The following is a 24,160-nucleotide window of genomic DNA, read 5'->3' as shown; positions in this document are numbered from 1 at the left end:
TTGCACTGTTTCACACTTCGTTTTTATTTATTTTTATTTTAAGTTATCATGCAGTAAAATTGATTGGGGGAGAGATGTACATTTCTATCAGTTTTAACAACGTTCAGAACAGTGTAGCCAGCCCCACCATCAGGATTCAGAAGAGCTCCATCACCCCGACAAGCTCTCTCATACTACTCCTTTATATCACTCTGCTTCTTTCCATGTCACCATGGGTTCTTGTCCAAGTTCTTTCTCATTTAAGTTTTCCTCCAGTTTACCCAGTCATTTCTGACCAATCTGCCCCAGAAAAGAACAGGAGAGAAGGGCAATGCCTATCTGTGTGGATGGGTACCTGGTAGTGAGAAGAAGGAGAAAGAGGAAATGGGAGAAGAGGATTTCTGGGTAGTGGGAAAGCAGGGAATGTATTCAGAACACAGTTTTCAGTCTTCCATCTGAGCAGCTCTCATAACCTTCAAGGAAGTCTTGTGTTCCTCATCCATGAAAGTCAGGAGTTGGAGAAGTTAAAGTTGTGAAAGAGATACAGCACCTGGAAGTCAAGATATTCCTAAAATGATTACTTTTTACAATTTTAACAGTTGATATGTACTTTTATCCTAATTCAGATGTTATCTTATGTAGATTCTATTTTTTAAAAAATTTTTGCATATTTTTCTTATATTATTTTTTTCAGCTTTATTGAGATATAACTGACACATAACCTTGTAAGAGTTTAAGGTGTACAATGTGTTAATTTGATACACTTACATATTGTGAAATGATTATCACCATAGCTTAGCTAACATGTCCATCACCTCATAATTAACATTTCCTTTTTGTAGTGGGAACATTTAAGATCTACTGTCTTAGCAGCTTTCAAGTATATAGGCAGTACTGTTAACTATAATCACTGCGCTGTACGTTAGACCCCCAGAACATATTCATCTTATAACTGGAAGTTTGTACCCTTTGACCAACATTTCCCCATTTCCCCTTCCCCCAGCCCCTGGTAACCACCACGCTACTCTCTGTTTCTATGAGTTCAGACATTTTAGATTCCACATACAAGTGAGATCACACCGTATTTCTTTCTGCGTCTCACTTATTTCACTTAGCATAATGCCCTCAAGTTTCATCCAAGTCATCGCAAATGGCAGGATTTCCTTCTTTCCCACGAAGACTCGGCAACATTCTCAGTTCCTCCAGAAGCCTCCCCTTCTAGGTCTATTGAATCTCCTCACCTTTGATCTTTCATAGCTTTTTTAGATTGTGATGTGCAATGCAACACAAACATTTCTATTGGTCTCTACCAATTTTGTCAGCTTTCTTCTGCAACTAGATTACAAGCACCCTCAGGAGAATGATGATGGATATTTACAGACCCACCATAGTGCCAGGACAATTCTGAGCCCATTATGGAAATTTGTAAATACTTATTGATTTACTGCTACATGTAATCACTTTTTTCTTCTTACTCTGCATTATTTATTCCTCACTTGTTCCTCATCATAAGCGAAGGTGCAGGAAGGGTAGAAAACCACTCTAAAAATATTTTCTTCAATTTCCATAAACTCCACAGTGAATTTCAGAACCAAGTGAGGAGTAGGATACTCACACGTTCCATGGCCCAGATGGCAAAAAGTATAGAAACAAGTGTCCCAAGTGTGCAAGTGTATTGTGAGTATCTACCCTCATCTCTCCCACTGAACCTCTTCATCATTGGTCATCGGTGAGTCCCAGTTTTTTCAGAAACGTGTGGAATACATACCATGAGTTGTATGCTAAGTAAGTTTAAAAGCACATGGACAAGACATTAAGTGATATTGAATCATATAGTGGCAATGTTATTCTCTATTCAATTATCTTACTGTCTTCTAATTAAGTCATGGGAAAGTCCTAATTTAGTGCTAATATGTTTATTTTTGTATTGAGTTGTAATTGACATATAACATTATATTAGTTTCAGGTGTACAACATAATGATTTGATATTTGTATACACTGTGAAATGATCACCACAATAAATGTAGTTACCATCTGTCTCCATACAAAGTTACAAATTTTTTTCTCTTGGCAACATTCAAATATGCAATACAATATTATTGACTATAGTCATCATGCTGTATATTACATCCCCATGACTTATTTATTTTATAACTGGAAGTTTGTACCTCTTGACCTCCTTCTTTTTGCCCACACTCACCACCCTCCTCTATGGCAACCACCAATCTCTTCCCTGTATCTATGAGTCTTGTTTGTTCATTTGTTTTGTTTTTAGATTCCACATGTAAGTGAAGTCATTCAGTTTTTGTCATTCTCCATTTGATTTATTTCACCTAGCATATTACCCTCAAGGTCCATCACCGTTGTCACAAATGGCAAAATTTCATTCTTTTTTATGGCTGAATTATATTCCATTGTGTATATATCCACATCTTCTTTATCCATTCATTCATTGATGGACACTTAGGTTGTTACCGTATCTTGGCTATTGTAAATAATGCTGCAATGAACATAGGTGTGCATACATCTTTTTGAATCAGAGCTTTCATTTTCTTCAGATTCATACCCAGAAGTGGAATTACTGGATCATATGCTAGTTTTATTTTTAATTTTTTTAGGAAACTCCATACTGTTTTCTACAGTGGCTGTACCGTTTCACATTCCCACCGACAGTGCACGAGCATTCCCTTTTCTTCACATCTTTACCAACGCTTGTTATTTCTTGTTTTTTTGATACTAGCCATGACAGCAGGTGTGAGGTGATATCTCTTTGTGGTTTGGTTTTTTATTTCTCTGATGAGTAGTGATGTTGAGCATCCTTTCAGGTGCCTGTTGGCCATCTGTATCTCTTCTTTGGAAAAATGTCTATTCAGATTCTCTGCCCATTTTAAATTGGATTTTTTTTTTCTTATTGAGTTGTATGAGTTCTTTATATATTTTGGATATTAACCCCTTATCAGATATGTGATTTGCAAATATCTTCTCCCATTCAGTAGGTTGCCTTTTCCTTTGCTGTGCAGGAGCTTTTTAGTTTGATGAAGTCCCACTTGTTTATTTTTGCTTTTGTTGCCCTTGCTGTTGAAGTCAGATCCAAAAAAAACATTGCCAAGATGGATGTCAAGGAGCTTACAGCTTATACTTTCTTCTTTCTTTCTTTATTTTTGGCCGCACTGCAGCATGTGCGATCCTAGTTCCCCGACCAGGGATCGAACCCGTGCCCCCTGTATTGGAAGGGCAGAGTCTTAACCACTAGACCACCAGGGAAGCCCTGGCTTATGCTTTCTTCTAGGAGTTCCATGGTTTCAGGTCTTACATTCAAGTCTTTAATCCACTTTGAGTTAATTCTTGTGTGTGCTGTAAGATAGTAGTCTAATTTCATCCTTTTGCATGTAGGCTTCCAGTTTTCCCAACCCCATTTTTTTTAACTTTATTGAAGAATAGTTGATTTACAATGCTGTGTTAATTTCTTCTGTACAGCAAAGTGACTCAGTTTTATATATATGTGTGTGTGCGTATATATATATTCTTTTCCATTATGGTTTGTCACAGAATATTGAATATAGTTCCCTGTGCTATACAGTATGACCTTGTTGTTTATCCCCAACACCATTTATAGAAAGGCTGTCCTTTCCCCATTGTATATTCTTGTTTCCTTTGTTGTTTATTTCTGGCCTCTCTAATCTGTTCCATTGATCTATGTGTCTGTTTTTATGCCAATACCATACCATTTTGATTCCTGTAGCTTTGTAACATAGTTTGAAATCACAACACATGATGCCTCCAGCTTTCTTCTTCTTTCTCAAGATTGCTTTGGCTATTTGGGATCTTTGTCAGTTCCACAGAAATTTTAGGATTATTTGTGCTGTTCCTGTGAAAAATGCCATTGGAATTTTGACAGGGATTGCATTAAATCTATGGATTGCTTTGGGTAGTATGAACATTTTAACAATATTAATTCTTCCAATCCATGAGCATAGATTGAATCTTATTTTGCACCTTAGGCTGACTGGAAGTCACCCTCTGGCAGCATCTTTTAAAGTATGAAAATATATACAGTCCTGTGGGACTGCAATTGTAAACCCTGCTGGCCTCCAGACAAGGTGATATTGAGGTGTCATCTTGGCAAAGTTGCAAAATCTGGGACTCCAGATGAATGGATAAGCTTCTTTCTGGGAGGTACTGGTGAGCTGTAGCAAGGCCAGGGAAGAGCACAAAGATGGCCTCTGTTCTTTGACAGCACCCCTGTAGCCTCTAGGTGTGTGGTAAACCTGCCCATCAGGCTGAGGCTCCAGGACAAGTAAATAGGCCTTTTTCACAGGAAGACTGAGGGTGTGTTTCAGTCTGCTATCTGCTATCTGTGCCATGCCCTGGGGGTGGTAGCATGCCAAGAATTGTCTCTCTGATTGTTTTAGTCCCATGGGGTCCATAAATGCAAGCCCCTCCCACCAACACCAGAGCCAGTCACTCAAGGGGCATCCCCTGGGTGGACTCCGTGCACCACACCAGCTTTAGAGGTGCCGCAGTAGAGCACCAAGGTGGGGCACATTGTTGGCACTAGCAAGGTAGAGCAAGAGTGCAAAAATGGCACCCACCAGTGCCTCTGTCCCCAGAGAGAGTCCCAACAGGCCCTTGCCCCAGTGACAGATGATTTATGATAAGCAAATGAATCTCCTTCACATATGGTCTAGGTGTTTTTCAAATCACTGCTTTTGCACTGGGTCCCGAGGTGAGTGAGTTTGCACTTGAACCCTTTAGGAGCAGAGTCTCAACTCCCTACAGCCTTTTGGGCCTCCTGGAGGTAAGCCCCATTGGTTTTCAAAGCCAGATGTTCTGGTGGCTCATCTCTCTGATACTGGTCCCAAGGGCTGTGGTGCCTGATGTGGGGTGTGAACCCCTTGCTCCTTAGGGAGAAGCTCCATCCTTGTGAGATCCTTCCCGACTGTGGGTGACCACACTGTGGGTGGAGTATTTGCCTCTCCTGCCCATCTCAGTGTGGTCCTTTTATCCTTTGTTGTGCAGGAGCTATGCAGCTAGTTTTCAGATCTTTTTCAGAGGGGTTCCACGTAGCTGGGGATTTGGTGTGTCCGTGGGAGGAGGTGAGTTCAGGATCTTCCTACGCCGCTGTGTTGAACTGCCTCCTCAATTCCATTTTTAAAAACAGAAAGCATAAATTGTGTAAAAATTTGTGGGAAGAAAAACAGAAAATTGAAATATTATGTCTCCTAGTGTAATGCTTTTCATTAATTAAGAAAATTATTTTTCACCTTTAGTGGTAGAATTAAATCCAGCATACAGAGAGTACTAGACTAGAAGAGTCCTAAGTTTACTTTCAGATTCCATATTTCACAATTCTATGTATATAGGCTTTACCTATCTGTGCTAGGACAGAATATATAAATTATAAAGGTGACGATTGATATTTGAAAAGAAAATCAACTTAAGCTATAGCACTTGATCTTAGAATAGACATTTTTCAAAATTTTGAAATGTGTTAGAAGTATATATATACATTATGAACAGTAAATTTTATGTAAGAAGAGACATAAACAGAAGTCCAAAAATCCAATATTTATTTGTTTAATGTGTTTTACAAGGTTTTTAAAAAGCAAGCATATTTATACATTTAAACAGTCTCATTTATTAGAAAAGATTAACACTACCTGAATTTGAAACTAGTCCAGAACAGTCAAAGTTTGCTCAGAGATGCAAGTTTACCTCCCTGAGTGCAAATTTGATTTTGAAAATAAGGTCAGAAAACAGTGCAATTACAACATATTTGATAGTTTTGGAATACCTGCTTTTAATGGGCTAATACTTTCCAATATTATCTCCTGCTACTGACCCAATTTATCCTGTTACTAAACTTTTAACTATTTCTAGACGTATCAGGCCCTTTAATGACTCTTTGCATTTGGGAATAAAGATATTCCCTCTCTCAGGAATATCTTTACTCTTCTCTAGGAGTGAAAAGTTTTATTCATCCTACAAGACTGTATCCTCCCAACCTCCTACCACTACCATCAAGCTGAACTAGTATTGTTATTCATACTTCTATATGAACACCTTCCCTTTCATACTGTAACATACCTATTCACATGTAGGTCATCCTTACTATATGTCAGGCACTGTGAAGGATCTGAGAATTTATACTAGGAAGCAGATAAGTTGCCACAGTTTCATGGATGCTGTCAGAAGACACAAAATCTCCTGGGTCAGAGACAAAGGACTTTGTTATGTACATCATCACAGCAGGAAGCATGAGCTTCATGTTCACACTAGTTTCCCATGTCCCTCCCAACAAGTGCCACAGGGGCGACATGAAGCAGCCCAGGTCATCGTTGAGCGCATAGTGGGTTTGTGTTATATCTCAGGAACCCTGAGATTAGGAATCTCAAATCTTCAATAAGCAGGGGCTTTATAATGGACTGTTTGCTATACAACATCCTTGATAACATAGTCTGCAGCCAAAGTAGTCAGTGCCTCTGTCTGCAAGATGAGCAGAAATGTGAGAGACCCATGGGGAAAATCTGCCAACACTAAATTGAAAAGCTATTGAACAACTATTCTATGCAAAACACTAGAGAATATATAAGAAGGCAGAAACATGTCTAATGGGACACTCAGTAAATGTTAATTGCATGAGTGAATGATTTGAATAAATGGGAAATTACTGGGCTATATGGATCTATGTATTTCCACAGCAGATGTGTGTCTCTCTAATTCTATATTCTTATTTAGCAATCTAATGTTCTTGATTTCGGAAGTAAGCTTTGGAATCAACTATTAAATTAATTTTCTGATTGGAAATGGGCCTCATGTGAATCTGGTTAGCATGAGCCAGTTAACCTGAGGAACTTATAATTCCTAGACAGTAGTTAAAAAGAGACTTTGTGCTCTGGCGCCTACCTCATTTTCTAGCCTTGGTTGCTCTCTCTGTCTGTGTGTACTCCATGCTCTGGCCACATTGGTGCTCTTACACTTCCTCAGATGCCAAACTCCTTCGTAATGCAGAGCCTTTCCACAAGCATCCCTTGCCCAGAACAATTCTGTACTGACTCTTCTCCAAGATAACTTCTACCATCCTTCAAGATTTAGCTTAAAAGTTTCTTGTTCAGGAGAGCCAACCTGCTCCTTAGACTTGATCGGGTTCCTGTTTCACATCCTTATAATTTTTTGTACTTTTCTTTATAACCCTTATCACAAGTGTAATCAAGTAATTATTTGCATGATTGTTTATTTAATGTCTGTCTCCCCCAATTGACAATTGGTAGTGTCTTTAGCATTTTCTATGTATAGTGTCATGTCATCTGCAAACAGTGACAGTTTTTCTTCTTCTTTCCTAATTTGGATTCTTTTTATTTCTTTGTCTTCTCTGATTGCCGTGGCTGGGACTTCCAAAACTATGTTGAATAAAAGAGGCAAGAGTGGGCATTCTTGTCTTGTTCCTGATCTTAGAGGAAATGCTTTCAGCTTTTCACTGTTGAGTATGATGTTAGCTGTGGGTTTGTCATATATGGCCTTTATTATGTTGAGGTAAGTTCCCTCTATGCCCAATTTCTGGAGAGTTTTTATCATAAATGGATGTTGAATAGAGCAGCTGCTTTTGACATTGGTAGTAGCACAGCTAGAGTTCAGCTTATTGTTCTCATTTTAGCACACCAAAGGGAATAGTTTCTAATTAGAGGGAGTAGACATAACAGAGCACAAGAAACAGGAGATCTGTTTTGTAGCTGTAACATCACACAAGTCATTTAAATGTCTGTGCCTCAGTAATAAAATAAGAAACTTGAACTAGGTGACATTCAACGTTATTTCCAGTCCAAATTGTTGAAATTCCATAAAACCTAAAGTGAATAATGCTATCTATTATAGGAAAGAACTAGTTGTAAAACCAGTATGAAAAGCTCTCTAATCAGTATGAAAACCTCTCTTGATATTTTTTCATTCAGTGTCTAACCTGTTGGATTTTTGCAAATGATCTAAGCCAGAAACCAATGAGCTTTCCGGGTAGTCCCACCCAAAATCTACTTGACTCAAAACCTTTTCATTCAGCCTGTCTGAACTAACATTGACCTCATATTCTGTCCCCCATTCATCCTTCCTCCTCTATTTATTCTAAAACTTCACGGTAAAATGTAACCTCACCAGATCTGGGATTGGAAGGGTCATCTTTAAGAAAAAGAAAATAAAATTACAAATTAAAAAAATGTTAGAGCCCCACAGAGGGCCTTGGAAAGGAAATTCAAGATTCATTAATGTTATGGTAAATCATCTCTGTCTCTGACATCTGAAAGAGGTTAAATACAGTCTATTAGCTGTACAAAAACAATGTTACTATGACACAAACATACATACACATTTACGAAACACACACAGCCCAGAAGGTGGTGCAAGACATTTCTTTACTTTTCCCATTGAGCTTAGCCTCTTGACTTTCTGGTCTCCTTCTCTTTTCTTTCCTGCCCTTTTTGCTTTCTCAGTCTTTTTTTTTTTTTTTTTTTTCCACACACACACACTGTATTTTATTTTTACAAGAGATAAATAGACTGACACCAAGCATTGTACATGGATGACCACAACAAAAGCAACGATGATTGCAATTACCAAACATGAAACACACTCATACTATGTCATAATATTAACATTCAGTCCAGTAATCCTCCACTGTAACAGCTCCTTTACTTTGCAGTGAAAATTGATTTGTATATTCTTTGCCTCTGAGTCCTTGTGGGATTTTTTTTTTTTTTTAAATTCAGACAGAAAGTCACAAAAATTATACTCATCCTCATCAGTTCACTCAGTCCCATGTAATTAATTTTTTTTTCTTCATCTTGATCTTTTGTTAGCACTTTTATGAGTTCATCAGTTTTTCATTAGAGTTCTGAAAATGCTTATTCATTCAGTTCAGCAGTACAGTCAGTTACCAGAAACCTGTACTTGTCAGAGTCTTTTCCATGAATTTCTTGAAGATGGAACCCTTTTATAGGAACATATTTGCAAAATCATCAGAGTACACCCAGAACTGTCTGTAAATGACAAAAGACTTAAAAATGACCACGTCTCAGTCTTTTTGACTCCTCATTTTTCTCGGTTGCCTAGAACCTTGGTGTGGTGGCGAAGAAGGGATTGCTGGCCTTCTTTTCTAGTTCTTAGTTGTGCTAAAGATAGGTGAAATTTTAGGAAAGCATAGTAATGTGCAAATACTAGGCACTCAATAAATCAATGTCAAATTAATTCAATTTGTAGGTCATTGCAGAATCAAGATTCTTAAAGATATACTCAGGTTCCAGAAATGAAACAAACAGCATGACATTTAACAAGGGTTAAATGTGATGGCCTGGATTTAGGTTACAAAAAAATTAAATAATTATACCCAATAAAGGGAGTACAATTAATGTTAGTCACAAGCTTTATGAAAAGCCATGAACCTGGATCCTAAAAGAAGCAGCCTCCTTAAATTAAATAAAAAAAAAAAACACTGTAAGAAAAAAAAATTTCACACGCAAAATGAGATGTTGGCATGAGACAGTGTATTTTATATGTAGAGAGTTATGAAAGATGAGAAAAAAAACATATCCTCAACAATTATTGAAACAAAGAATTAAAGGCTTAGAGGGCTGGAGGCTAAATCAAAATGTGTGGGTTTGCTCTTATCATTATAACTCCTTCTGGCAATAAAGAAAAGGATAAAATATATCTGCATTGCCTTTACATGGTTTTGAAAGCAGAGTGGTTATGACCTGAAAAGGAATTTATAGGAAATGGGTTTGAAAGCAGGCTGAAGGTCAAGATTTTAGAGACAAGGTTAGGATACTTCAAGCACTTCCCATAATTGCCAATAGATATTTATAAAGTACATCTAGAAAGATATATTCAAAAACTACGTAAGTGTAGCCTCTGGAGACAACTGGGGGCATAGAGACAGGAGAGAGTTGTACTTTTCATGGTATGCCCTCTGGTGTCATCAAAATTATGTACCATGTTCATATATTATCTATTGAAAAATTATTAATAAAAAAGTAGCAGACCTGATTCCTACTCGCAATAAGTTTGTTGCTCCTTTTTGTGTACTTGTAATCTCTGAGATTACCTTGAATTTAGCACTTATCATAGGTCATTGTAACTATTTAAGGGGAAGTGAGGAGTTCATGAGATTTGTGTGTTTGGAAGAGAACACTTTAGCCTCCGTATGGAGAACTAAAGGGAGGCCAAAATGGATGCAGTCTGAACAGTTTAAAAATTATTGCACTTGCCTAAGAGAGAACTGACTAGGATAGTGGAGGGAAAGACAGGGAGAAATGGAAGATTTGGGAGATGGGTAGATGGCTTTGACATTGGAGTTGAAGGAGAAGAAAGTTACCAAGGACGAATCCTAGATTCCAGGTTTGTGAATTTATCAGTTATCCGTTGCTGTGCAACAAATTATCCCCAAACTCACTGGCTTAAAAGGATAAATATTTACTTTCTCCCAGGTTCTGTGGGTCAGGCATTTCAGAGGGGCTTGGCTGAATGGTTCCTGCTTGGGGTTTCTCACGAGATTTCAGTCAAGATACTGGCCTGGGCTCCAGTCACTGAAGGGCTGACTGGCTGGAGGATCTGTTTCTGGGCTCACCCACGTTGCTGTTGGCAGAAGGCCTCAGTCCCTCCATGACTGCTGGGAGGAGGCCTTGTTTCCATGTGGTCCGTGTGGTCTCTCCATAAGACTGCCTGAGTCTCCTTAGGACTTGTCAGTTGTCACAAAGGTGGTCAATATTTATTGAATTAATTTAAAAAAAACCAAAAACCTAAACACTTCAACCAGGCCGAATTATACACGTATTTACACATCCTTCTTTCATTCACTGATTCACCGTGTTGTTATTGCATACCTACTATGTGTCATGTAATGTTCTCGGTGCCAGGCACAGCATTCATAGGGTCCTGGCCTCAATGAACTTACATTCTAGTGAAGAGAGGCAGGTAATAACCAGGTAAACAAATGAAAAAGATCATTTAAATCTAGCAATTAATAAAGAAAATTAAACACAGTAATGGAATAAAATGATGGGGGTAATGTGTTAGCTAAGACAATTAGCAAAGGCCTCTCTGAACAGAGAAGGTGCCAGTCACACAATGATCTACAGAACAAGATTTCCAGGCAGAGGAAACAGCAAATGAAAAAAGCCTGAAGAAGAGATGAGTTTGGTGTGTTTGTGGACTAGAAAGACAGCCAGGATGATCAGAGCACAGCGAGCAAAGAGGAAAGTATTACAGCATGAAATTGAAAAGGAAGACAAAGACCAGGTCTTGTAGGACCTTGTACACTATGGTAAGAAGTTTAGATTTCATTTTAACCACATTGGGAAATCTTCGGAGGCTTTTAAGCATGGGTAACAATATGATTTGGTTTACCATATTTTGAAAATTCACTAGGCTATAGAAGGGTGTATTGGATTTCTAGGGCTGCCTCAACAAAAATACAAAGAACTGGGTTGCCTTAAACAACAGAAATTTGTTTTCTCACAGTTTTGGAGGCCGGAAATCCAAGATCAAGGAGCTGGTGGGTTGGTTTCCTCTGAGGGCCATAAAGGGAGCATCTGTTCCAGGCCCCTCTCCTTGGCTTGCAGAAGGCTTCCTGTCTCTTCGCACGTTCACCCCTCTGTGCACACACTCCTGGGATCTCTCCCTCTTCTTACGAGAATACCAGTCATATAGGATTAGGTCCCCATGCTAAGGGCCTCATTTTAATTTAATCACCTCTTTAAAGACCTTATCTGCAAACATGATTACATTCAGAGGTAATGGGGGTTGGGACATCGACATATGAATTTGAGTGGGGAGACACAATTCAGTCCGTAACAGGGGGCAAGAATGGAAACAGAGAGACCAGTTAGGATATTATCACAATGTCTCAGCAAGAGATGCTAGTGTCTTGGATTAGGGCTTTTAGCATAGAAGATAGTGAGAAGTGGATGGATTAGGGAATTATTTTAGAGGTAGCATGAATGGGTTTGCCACTTCTAAGTGAGAGAAAGAAAAACCTCAGGGATTATAATCAGATTTTTGGCCTAAGCAATGAGTTTGCCATGTGCTGAGATAAAGAAGACTTTTCCTTAGACTTTATTGCTCTCCTGGGCAAGTCTGAGATGATTCTGTTTACTCTTTATATTAAAATGGGTATTAATGTAAAGAGTATTACCTTTGGATATTGCCTTTTCAGAACATGGCAAAAAAGACTTTGGCCCATGATTTCTTTTTCACAGCCTCCTAACCATAAATAAAGGAAAATTTAAAAACCTGGTCAGTAAAACCTGAAATTATTATTCTTCCAGAAGAAAACATACAAGAAAAATCTTTGTTCTTTAGGCAAAGATTTCTTAGGTATGACACTGAAGGCTTGACCCATAAAATAACAAATTAATAGACTGGATTTCATCAGAGTTAAAAACTTCTCTTCAAAATCCATTATTAGGATAATAAAGATACAAGCTGAGACAGGGAGGAAGTACTTGCAAAACACCCATATAATAAGGACTTTCATCCAGAATGTGTAAATAATTCTCAAAGGTCAATAGTAAGAAAATTTAAAAACCAATTAAAAAATGAGCAAAGACACTTCACCAAAGATATAGAGAGGGAAAATGAGCACATGAAACATTACTCAACTTAACATCCTTAGTCACTGGGGAAATGCAAATAAAAATGACAGTGAGATACCTCAGTGCACCTACAGAATGGCTAATTGTAACATAATAAGAAATATTATATGGTCACTGCCCCTGGTTCCTGACACAGAACTCCTAAGTCCCTTGGAATTTCCTGAGTGATAGAAGCATCTTTTTTTAAAAATTAATTTTCATCAGAGTATAGTTGCTTTACAATGTTGTGTTAGTTTCTGCTGTACAGCAAAGTGAGTCAGCTATACATATACATATATCCCCTCTTTTTTGGATTTCCTTCCCACTTAGGTCACCACAGAGCACGGAGTAGAGTTCCCTGTGCTATACAGTAGGTTCTCATTAGTTATCTATTTTATACATAGTATCAATAGTGTATATATGTCAATAGCTAGGACATGGAAGCAACCTAAATGTCCATCAACAGAGGAATGGATAAAGAAGATGTGGTACATATATACTGGGCTGGCCAAAAGTTCATTCAGGTTTTTCAGTAAGGTGGTACGGAAGAACCTGAACGAACTTTTTGGCCAACCCAATACAATGGAATATTACTCGGCCATAAAAAGTAGAAGCATCTTTTGTTCTAATGAAGTAACTCTTGGTGGCCTCCTGGATAGCTTCAGGATGGGGGCTGGTCACCCGAAAGACCAAGCCATGACTTGAAGCTTGGAACTTTCAGCTTCCAGGGAGGAAAGGGAGCTGGTGTTTACCTGCATGATGCAGCCTCCTTAAAATCTCTAAACTATGGGATTCTGAGAGCTTCCAGGTTGGTGAACACATCCATGTGCTGGGGGGATGGCACACCCCAACTCCAAGGGACAGAAGCTCCTGAACTTGGGACCCTTCCAGACCTATGTATCTCTTCATCTAGCTTCGTCTAGCTATTCATCTGTATCCTTTACAATAAACCAATAAACATAAGTTAAAAAAAAAAAACACCCCGACCATCCATAGGGACTGCATGAATCTTCAAGCTATTGTATTTGTAAGGTTTCTTTTTTTCTTTCTTTTTTTTTTTTTTAACATCTTTATTGGAGTATAATTGCTTTACAATGTTGTGTTAGTTTCTGCTGTATAACAAAGTGAATCAGCTATATGCATACGTATATCCCAATATCCCCTCCCTCTTGCGTCTCCCTCCCACCCTCCCTATCCCACCCCTCTAGGTGGTCACAAAGCACTAAGCTGATCTCCCTGTGCTATGCGGCTGCTTCCCACTAGCTATCTATTTTACATTTGCTAGTGTATAGATGTCAGTGTTACTCTCTCACTTTGTCCCAGCTTACCCTTCCCCCTCCCCGTGTCCTCAAGTCCATTCTCTACGTCTGCATCTTTATTCCTGTCCTGCCCCTAGGTTCATCAGAACCTTTTTTTTTTTTTTAGATTCTATATATATGTGTTAGCATACGGTATTTGTTTTTCTCTAACTTACTTCACTCTGTATGACAGACTCTAGGTCCATCCACCTCACTACAAATAACTCAATTTCGTTTTATTTTATGGCTAATATTCCATTGTATATATGTGCCACATCTTCTTGTAAGGTTTCTTTTACCATTTAAATGAATGCTTCCAAATTCTGCATGCTTACAACTCAGAGTCAGAAGTCCCCAAGTGAATCTATACACAGCCAGCCTTAGGAACCAGTACTGAATTAAGTTGTCGTGCTTGGGTGTGGGAATGGCTGGGTTTCCCAATCATAGTTTTCTAGTCTCTGTTACAAAAATGTTGCATTTTATTTTAGGAAAATGAAGTATCCACATGATGGCACTATAACCTACAAAATAAGAGGCTGTCAATTTATGAAGAGCAAGAACTTGGTAAATTCTAGTTAAAGTACTGATTATTGATGGAGCATGCATAAAAAGAAGGCATTTTAAATACAAAATAATGTGGATATCATTTCCCTTGTGTTTTACAGAGACACACTGGCTAATCTCTCACTTCAAGTGCATTTTTAAACATTTTTTCCTGTTCATTGGATAACAGGATCTTAGTCCTCATCTTTTTAGAAAAGTTATTAATCATCGCTAGCACATGGCCCTCAACTTGAATAAGTAGAACAAAAGCAAACAAATAGGTATTTAAGAGCCTAATATGCAACTGTGTTGGGAGCTACTTAATGCATCATCCATAATATCATTTCTTCCTATTTTTGAGTCTGAGGAATAATTCAGAAGTTATTAGGGAAACAGTGTTGAATAAGACAGATGTCATCATGCAGTTTATATTCTGGCAGGGGAGATAGGCTTTAAATACACGTTGAGGGGCTTCCCTGATGGCGCAGTGGTTGAGAATCTGCCTGCCAACGCAGGGGACGTGTTCAAGCCCTGGTCTGGGAAGATCCCACATGCCGTGGAGCAGCTAAGCCCGTGAGCCACAACTACTGAGCCTGTGCGTCTGGAGCCTGTGCTCCGCAACGGGAGAGGCTGCGACACTGAGAGGCCCGCACACTGCGATGAAGAGTGGCCCCCGCTTGCCACAACTAGAGAAAGCCCTCGCACAAAAACGAAGACCCAACACAGCCAAAAATAAATATAAATAAATAAATAAATAAATTTATAAATACACGTTGGCATAATTACTTAATTAAAATTATAAGTGCTACCAAAGAGAAGTCTAAGTAAAATAAAAGCATATAAATGGTTAAAGGAGCTGAATCCAGTGTGCCAAGTAAAGGGAAGCTTCACTGAAGAAGATACAATGGGCTAAGCCCTGAAGGATGAATAGAAATTAACTAGGCAAAAGAAAGGGAAAAGCATTACAGTCAGAGGGAATGGCATGGGCATGTGCAAAGGGCCTGCAGTAGCTCGTCCAGGAACTGAGAGCATGAAAAATCCATCCTATCTTGATTTTCACGAGTCAAGAGTTAGTTCAGGACATTTTATTACCTATTCATTAATCTCTGAATTTGAACATTATATCGAATTTACAGATGGACTATATTCTAAAAGTTTGATGAAAAATTAACTGTTTAGAAGGAAAAATATTTTTCCATGACAAAAATAGTAGAAATAATAGTACCATGAAGCCTATTTAAGCCATAATGTAATCACTGTTGACTGTTCTCCTTGAATGAAGTCTCCATAGTTTTTTTTTTTTAATTGGCCTTTTATAATATAACTAGCTTATTCCCTTCAAAATATCAAGGTTAAGAAAGAAAAGGTTGGGAACTTCCCTGGTGGTGCAGTGGTTAAGAATCCCCCTGACAATGCAGGGCACACGGGTTCGAGCCCTGGTCTGGGAAGATCCCACATGCTGTGGAGCAACTAAGCCCGTGGGCCACAACTACTGAGCCTGCGCTCTAGAGCAAGTAAGCCACAATACTGAGCCCACGCGCCTAGAGCCTGTGCTCCCCAACGAGAAGCCACCGCAATGAGAAGCCCGCGCACCGCAACGAAGAGTAGCCTCCACTAGCCACAACTAGAGAAAGCCTGCGCGTAGCAACGAAGAGTCAACACAGCCAAAAATAAATAAATAAAATTAATTTTAAAAAAAAGAAAGAAAGAAAAGGTTGAGGAACAGTTCCAGAATAAGGAGACATAAACAGAGAAGTGCAATGCATGAATCCATATGGGATCATGGATGGGAGAAGATGGCTATTGAGAATAATGTTGGGAAAATTGATAAGATTTGAATATGAGCTGCAGATCAAGACTGGGATACTCTGATAGGAGTGAGCCACCCATCTTGGGCACAGAATTTATGATGGCACAAAAACTCAGTAATCAAAATAAATAACATTTGAATATAATATTTAAAAAATAAAATTTAATGCAAAAATCCAAGATGAACAAAGTATCAAAATTTTAAATTACAAAATTTTTTCTGATTTTTCCTTTTGCCATAGACTCCAATATGACTTAGGTAAACACTGATGATATCAATGTTAAATTACCTGATTTTGCCAACTGTTCCATGTTTAAGAGAATATACTTTTAGAAAATATATAATGAAAAAAATTGACATAAAGGGTCATGATATCTCTTCTTGTGGAAGGATTCAAAATGACCCTCAAAGATGTATTAAATTGCTAATCTCTAGAACATTTGAATATTACCTTCTATGGTTAAAGATGTGATTAAGTTAAAGATCTAGAGAGAAAGAGGACATCCTGGGTTCTAATTGCAATCACGTGTATCCTTATAAGAGAGAGCCAGATAGAGTTTTAGTAAAGAAGCAGCAGCAGCAATGTGACTAAGGTGGCAGAAACTGGAATGATGCCATCACAAGGCAAGGAATGCTGGTGCCACCGAAAACTACAAGAGGCAATGGGTTCTCCTCTACAACCTCTGTAGGGAACACAATACTGCCGAGACCTTCATTTTGGATGGATTTCTACCCTCCAGAACTGTGAGAGAATAAATTTCTATTATTTTAAACTATCAAGTTGAGTTTTGGTTTTTTTAAAATTTATTTATTTTTTATTTTATTTATTTTCGGCTGCGTTGGGTCTTCCTTGCTGCGTGCGGGCTTTCTCTAGTTGTGGCGAGCAGGGGCTACTCTTCGTTGCGGTGTGCGGGCTTTTCATTGCCGTGGCTTCTCTTGCTGCAGAGCACAGGCTCTAGGCATGCAGGCTTCAATACTTGTGACTCGCGGGCTCTAGAGCACAGGCTCAGTAGTTATGACGCACGGGCTTAGTTGCTCTGTGGCATGTGGGATCTTCCCCAACCAGGGCTCGAACCCGTGTGCCCTGCATTGTCAGGGGGATTCTTAACCACTGCGCCACCAGGGAAGTCCCTCAAGTTGAATTTTAAACCACTAAATGGTAATTTGGTATGGCAACTCAAGAAACTAATACATTTAATCTTAAATGGCATTGGGGGTGGTGATCGATAGATGATAGACAGATAGATAGATAGATCATTGATAGATAAATAATAGGAGAAGGAGTGGAAGAAAATGAAGAGAGAGAATAAAACTGAAATGGGGCACAATGTAAACACCTGTTGAGCCTGGGTAGACAGGATATGAAATTTCCTTGAACTATTTGTACCATGTCTGTATGTTTGATATATCAGAATCAATTTACCAAGATCAACTGGAAAGCCTCTGATATATACTATTTTCCTTCTATAAATCATGAAATATGGATGTATATTTTAAAATCTTACATTTGTTTTCATTTAGTTGTAATATTCTCAGTGGTATTTATGAGTCTATTATTATGGTACTCAAAGAAGGGATAATTTCAGTACTCTTTGAAAGTGTCAAGGTCATGAAAGATAAGGAAAGACTGAGGAGCTGATACAGACTGGAGGAGATTAAAGGAAATGAAAACTAAATACCTTGTGTGATCATGGATAGGATCTGGGGACAAAAAAAGACATTAGTGAGAAAACTGGTGAATTTCAAGTAAATTCTATAGTTAATAATAGTGTACAAATGTTGATTTCCTGTTCTTGATCACTGCACTGTGGCTATTTAAGATGTTAACATTGGGAAAGCGGGGTGGAGATATAAGGAAACTCTTGGTACTATTTCTGCAACCTTTCTGTAAGTCTAAAATTAATTAAAAATAAAATGTTTTCAAAAGGGGGAAAAAAAGAACAGATAATTTACCAAAAAAATAAGGCTTTTTTTCAGGGAGACTAGTTGCTTGCCTGGAGAGAGTAATTCACCATCAACGTCTCTCCCTTTTTTAAAAAATTAATTAATTTTTTTTATTGAGTGAAAGATTCTTTAAATTCTATAGTGCTTTACAGTTTTCAAAATTTCACACCCATGGTTTCATATAATCCCATAATAACCCTTTTTTTAAAATCTCCTACTCCTATATTGCCTCCCCTCCCCATTAATAACCATTAGTTTGTTCTCTATATCTGTGATTCTTATTATACAATACTTCTGCATTATTTGTAATTAACATATAGAAGAAAGTTACAGTAGAAGTAATTTAAAATTTTATTTTGCATGCTGAAGATGGAGGATAGTTTAATTCGAGAAACATTTAGGTCATCAATTGAGGCTTTTGTGGCAATTCTCAACAGAACTTCTATGCACATTAAAGAGATCTTTAAAGGTTGAGGGCATTGACTCCTTTTTAGACTAATTTTACTTTAAAACTTGAAACTTTCTTTTTCCTTGGTATAGTTGTATTACCACATCTACCCTTACGCCCCAGGGGCATGATGAGACTCGTGTTCTGGCTTTCTAAATGAAATAAAATCAGAGAAGGTAAGGAAGAAAGGTGTTTTTGTTCTTCTCTAGCAACTAAGTGGTAGTCAAAAAGAAAAAAAGGAGAAACTAAAGGGTGAGAGTGTGAGGATGGGGTGTGGGCACAGATGTGGCAGTGGGGGGAATAACAGTAAGGCACAGGTGTGGAGGTGTAAGATAAAGGCACAGATGAGGGCTTGAAGCGGAAGGCACAGCATGACAGTGGGAGAACACTGCAGCCCGTGGTGGACCTAACTGTAATGTGAGCACTCAGGGTGGAACGGGAGTGTAGCAGGTATGAAATATCTCTCCAGTGAAGAAAGTCACTGGAAGAAAAGGAAGGGAGATCACACCGTTTCCCGGCCTGTCATCGGTGGTGTCAGTCAAGGATATTGAATGATTTAGTGGCTTCCTGTGACTCGTCAGATAAACAAAGCCGACACTAGTGAAAGTGCTTTTAATCACCTATCTACTCTAGCAATAGGCAAAAGAGCCCAGCATAAACTGAACTCAACTTCAATTTGTAGAGAGGTGACTGGGTGTTTTAAAGGGAGAATGGAAGAATAGGGAGGGGGCTGAACAGGGCTCAGTAGAGTCAGGGAAATGATCAATTGTAAGAAGCCGGAAGGCAGGGTTAGGTCATGTGGACCTGTTTGGGTGTGTTAAGTGGTGCTTATGGAAGCTCCTAGGGATACAGGGTCTCTGTCTTGAGGTGTCGCTGGAACTAGCTGTGAATTCTTTTGGCAGCTCTGAGTTTTCTCAGGCAGGTACCCTAAGGGGGGCTGGGGTCATCCTGGGGATGAGGTCTTGAGCTGTTAGAAAATGAGTTGGTAGAGGCCTAGCTGAGAAGAAGGCTCAGAGGAGTCTGGCTGGAGTTTGGTCAAGAAGAGAATCTTTGGGGCTTCCCTGGTGGTGCAGTGGTTGAGAATCTGCCTGCCAATGCAGGGGACACGGGTTCGAGCCCTGGTCTGGGAAGATCCCACATGCCGCGGAGCAACTGGGCCCGTGAGTCACAATTACTGAGCCTGCGCGTCTGGAGCCTGTGCTCCGCAACAAGAAAGGCCGCGATAGTGAGAGGCCCGCGCACCGCGATGAAGAGTGGCCCCTGCTTGCCACAACTAGAGAAAGCCCTCGCACAGAAACGAAGACCCAACACAGCCATAAATAAAATAAATAAATAAAATTAAAAAAAAAAAAAAGAAGAGAATCTTTTTCGGACTCAAGGATGGTGAGATCTGGCAGTGTACAACTGGCTAGTCTTATGGATCTGATTTTCACAGGTTGTTAAGTTCAAAATGTAAGAAGTACATGTATTAGGGCGCTAAACTTTACTAGATGACTTCTGAATGTCTCTACTACCGCTTCTACTATTTTATGAATATGATATGACTACATAAAGTAATAATGATAGCTAATATTTATTCAGTGTTTACGATGTGATATGTATTGTACTGAAGTTTTACATTATTTATTAGTTAATTTATTCTCCACAAATACCTATTGGGGTCAGTATTATGATCCCTCTTCTACAGCTAAAGAAAAGTAGGCTGGGAGAAGGGCTATGGTCACGGAGCAAAAATGTGGCACAGAGCTCTTTTCCAATATGAAATAGATTAACAATGACAATCTCTCTTCCTCATACTTGGCTTCTTCCTTGCTCTAGTTCTTAAGGACTTGAAGGGGGCTGGGTATACATATAAACAGCCTCCTACCCTTTTACTTTTTCCCTCCTATTCTCTCCTTCCCTCCACATGTAATCCCCTTTGCAACAATCTGAGTTAGGATTCTGGAGTACCTGATCTCAAGTTATGGCACTGACGCCTCTTCCCCTGTGTTAACCTAGTCTTGTGTTCCCTCTTTTTGGTCTGATCAATTACCTGTCTTAACATTTGAGTCAATCCAACTTGATGCTTTTTCTCCAGCTCTTAATACGTGTATTCAGTTTGGCTCACCTTGACTTCTGAGTTTTGATAGCTGCCATGTCCATGTAATGGAACTTAGTCTTCAGAATTTAGTCCCTGACCAAATGGTTGTTGGAATGAGCTCTCTGTTACAGGAGTCACTGTTTTATTTTAACCCTCTTGTAAAATGGGGCTCAATTCTTTTGAAGGGTCTTATATAATAGCCATTGGATTTAATTCTGGGACTAGTTTCAAATTTTTAAAATAATTAAAATGATAAAGTACTTAAAAAGCAGTTCATATGCTCTGTGAATTACAACTGATGTCTTTACCATGCTGGTGTTCCTCTGGCATCTTGTCTACATACTCAAAAATATAAAAATAAAAGAAATACTAATTATTATCATTATTCTACCAAAAAATATTCAGGAAAAACAGAACCGAGTCTTTACAGCAATTCTATCAAATCCTATCCTGCGATTTCCAGGGATGAACAGAGGTCAGTTTTAGCCAAGCTTCAGGGAATTCCCTGGCCGTCCAGTGGTTAGGACTCTGTGCTTCCACTGCAGGGGGCACGGGTTTGATCCCTGGTCAGGGAACTAAAATCCCGCATGCCATACGGCAAGGCCAAAAATATTTAAAAAAAAAAAATTTTTTTTTAGCCAAGCTTCAGAGTTTTCCAGTCCTTACTGTTCTCTCTGATAATAGCTACAGTATAATTCTGTGTGGAAACAGCTGGCAGGCAACTGAATTTGTTGTCAATTAAAAAACTGTAGAAAAATATTTGAAAGTAGATTTTCATTATATATTTATTATTTTTAAAATGAGACAGGATAATCTAATGGCTATAAATAATGTCATAGTTTTAAAGAATTCAGTGGCCTGAGTTTGTATTATAATATTCATCCTTTAACAGTCATTCTAAATATTCTGCTGAGTTCAGAGCACATTAGCTTTGGAAGTTTAAGTTTACCAAACTCAAAAAACAAAGTACACACACCCACACATAAAAGGATATTTTCTACATTGGACCCTAGAACTGTTAACTTTCTAGTAGAGTGAAACATTTCTTGCCAAACAGCAAATTAGAGATTCGTAAGTCAAGTACCTATTACATGGACTTGTTTTACCATTCTCAAATATTTAAATTGGCACACTGTATTTGTTAGAGTCGTAAAGCCTAAAGCTTGAATAGAAAGGGATGGTGTAAATTACTTTAAAGTAAATCTGTTTTGTAATTCTATTCTGCAGTAAATTAGTAAAACAAACACATTAGGAGTGAAATATTGGTAGTATAGGGAAAACAGTAAAAAATACTGTGAAAACAAGAAATTGCATGGCTTTGATTCTTGTGGCCTGATATGAATTCCTATTCTGTGACAGCGATAATTGTTGTGGATACAATTCCCCTTTAAATGATCTATGAAAATTAGATTTGAACAAAGCTGGCATTTAGACTAGGTCCTACTCAGTGCAAATTATGAAGACACTTGTTAACACTACAGTGGCTGATCACACAAAATGAGAATATAACCATGCTCCTCTTCTTTATCCCTGGTAACCATTTTAGATTTTACTATAATCTTGAAGTATAAATATGAGAAACTGAAAAATCAGTTACTGGCATTTCCAATCAAATGCTTGAGTTCTTTACAAGATATGACCCTGAGAAGCAGGTGATTTGTCTCAGGAGCTCAAGCTTCTTTTGGAATCCTTCACTGTGTGCTGGCAGAATAATGGCCCCTCCAAAGATGTCCACATCCTAATCCCTGTAACCTGTCGAATATGTTAGGTTATGTGGTAAAGGGGGAAATAGGGTTGCTAATCACCTGATTTTGAGATGGGGAGATTATCCTGGATTCTCAAGGTGGACCCACTGTAATCACAAGGGTTCATATAAATGGAAGAAAGAGGTATGAGAGAGAATCAGAGAGATGGCAGCATAAGAAGGACTCAACCAGCTGTTGCTGGCTTTGAAGAGGGAGGAAAAGGGCCTCAAGCCAAGGAATGTGGGTGGCCTCTAGAAACTGGAAAAGGCAAGGAAATGGACTCTTCCCTGGAGCCAATCCCTTGATTTTAGCCCATAGAACTTCTAGATAATAAATTTGTGTTTTAAGCCACTAAGTTTGTGTGAATTTGTCATGCCAGCAATAGGTGACTACATGTACCTTTCCTGCTATCTCCTGCCCTCTCTCTTCAGACCCCAGGTACTCTCTCCTGTCCTCAAGAAGAGCAGGTACTCTCCCCCTGCTCTCAAGGATTGGGTATGACATTTACATCTTAGTATACATTGACTTAGCACTCATACTTGCATTTTAAGACCTTTATCTGATGGATTCTATCTATAAGAATGTATACTTTGTTAAAGAAATTTAGGAATAAACAAGTAGGTGGAGAACAATGTTTTGGGAAGGAGAGTGATCACAATTTCCCCTAAATCACTCGAAGCTAAAAATCTATTCATCCAGCACATGGTCAGCCTTGACTAAAACGAATGTTATGATTTTTCAGGTTTAGCAATCTGGTCTTTTTTTCTTCTCTTTCCTTCTAATGACTCCTTTTTTTTTCCCTAAGCTAACATGAGCTGTATTGATTACTTACTAATAAATATTCTGTGACAGCCCTACCTCAGCACACACACAAAAGGACTTGGTTAATTTTTAAATTTAACTTTTTCATTAGTTTCTTAGTGTTCCTCATTAAGAAATTCATTCTTACAAGGAGGTGGAGACAGGCATCATCTATCGCCTCGGAAGGAGGAATTTCAAAACTCTGCCAATGTGAAAAGGAGGACGTGAACTTACCAGGTGTTTATCCTCTTATCTCCGCTAGTACGCATTACAGCTGCCAGTAGTTCGGATTGGCCGTAACCCAGCACTGAACAGTTCAGGATTTTCCCCTACTGGGAGAACTCCACTGGGATTCTAGTATTTCACAAAGCTGCCCGTCTCCACCTGCACTACGTGGATTATGCTTTTATTTTCTTTACTCAGCAACTTTTCAAGTAGTGTCCTCGACGGCGGTTCTCGGCGTGACCCACTCCTGAGAACCGAAGGTCGGGCGTTGGGTCACCGTTATAACCGGCTTCCTGGTGTACAACAGGAGACCGTTCTACCGACGGAGCCGCCCCTCTTACTGGAAAGCCCCGCGTTTCCAGCTGGACGAAAACGAAATTCTCCCCTCTTCCAGGCGGGGGCTTTTGCTTGTTACCAAAAAACCTTTCTCTCCTCTGTCACATCACCAAGTGGGGACCCCGCTGTGTCTCCGTGACACTGACGCACAGACAGGGTCGCCGGGGGTTGGCAGCGGGCGCGGCTTCCGGGCCTCGCGGCCGGCGGCGTTGAGGTGGGGTCCGCAGGATGCGCTCGCGGGCCTCGGCTGGCAGCTGGGGACGCCCCTAGGTGAAGCGACTTCCACTCAGGCCACCGCCGCAACCTCGGACAGTTCACTTTCCAATCGATTGG

The 24,160-nt window shown here is 39.1% G+C and overlaps 1 long non-coding RNA gene across 1 annotated transcript; it reads right to left on the bottom strand.

Annotated features, from left to right (window-relative positions):
- On the bottom strand, positions 1 to 24,160 carry LOC137775078 (uncharacterized). Its single transcript, XR_011075975.1, has 2 exons — positions 23,501 to 24,160; positions 1 to 529 (listed from the first exon to the last, which is right to left on the bottom strand). It is a non-coding gene; the product is annotated as an uncharacterized lncRNA (long non-coding RNA).

This window comes from Eschrichtius robustus, chromosome 1, assembly GCF_028021215.1.
Source record: "Eschrichtius robustus isolate mEscRob2 chromosome 1, mEscRob2.pri, whole genome shotgun sequence".
Classification (NCBI taxonomy): domain Eukaryota; kingdom Metazoa; phylum Chordata; class Mammalia; order Artiodactyla; family Eschrichtiidae; genus Eschrichtius; species Eschrichtius robustus.
This window is presented reverse-complemented; position numbering and strand designations above follow the sequence as displayed.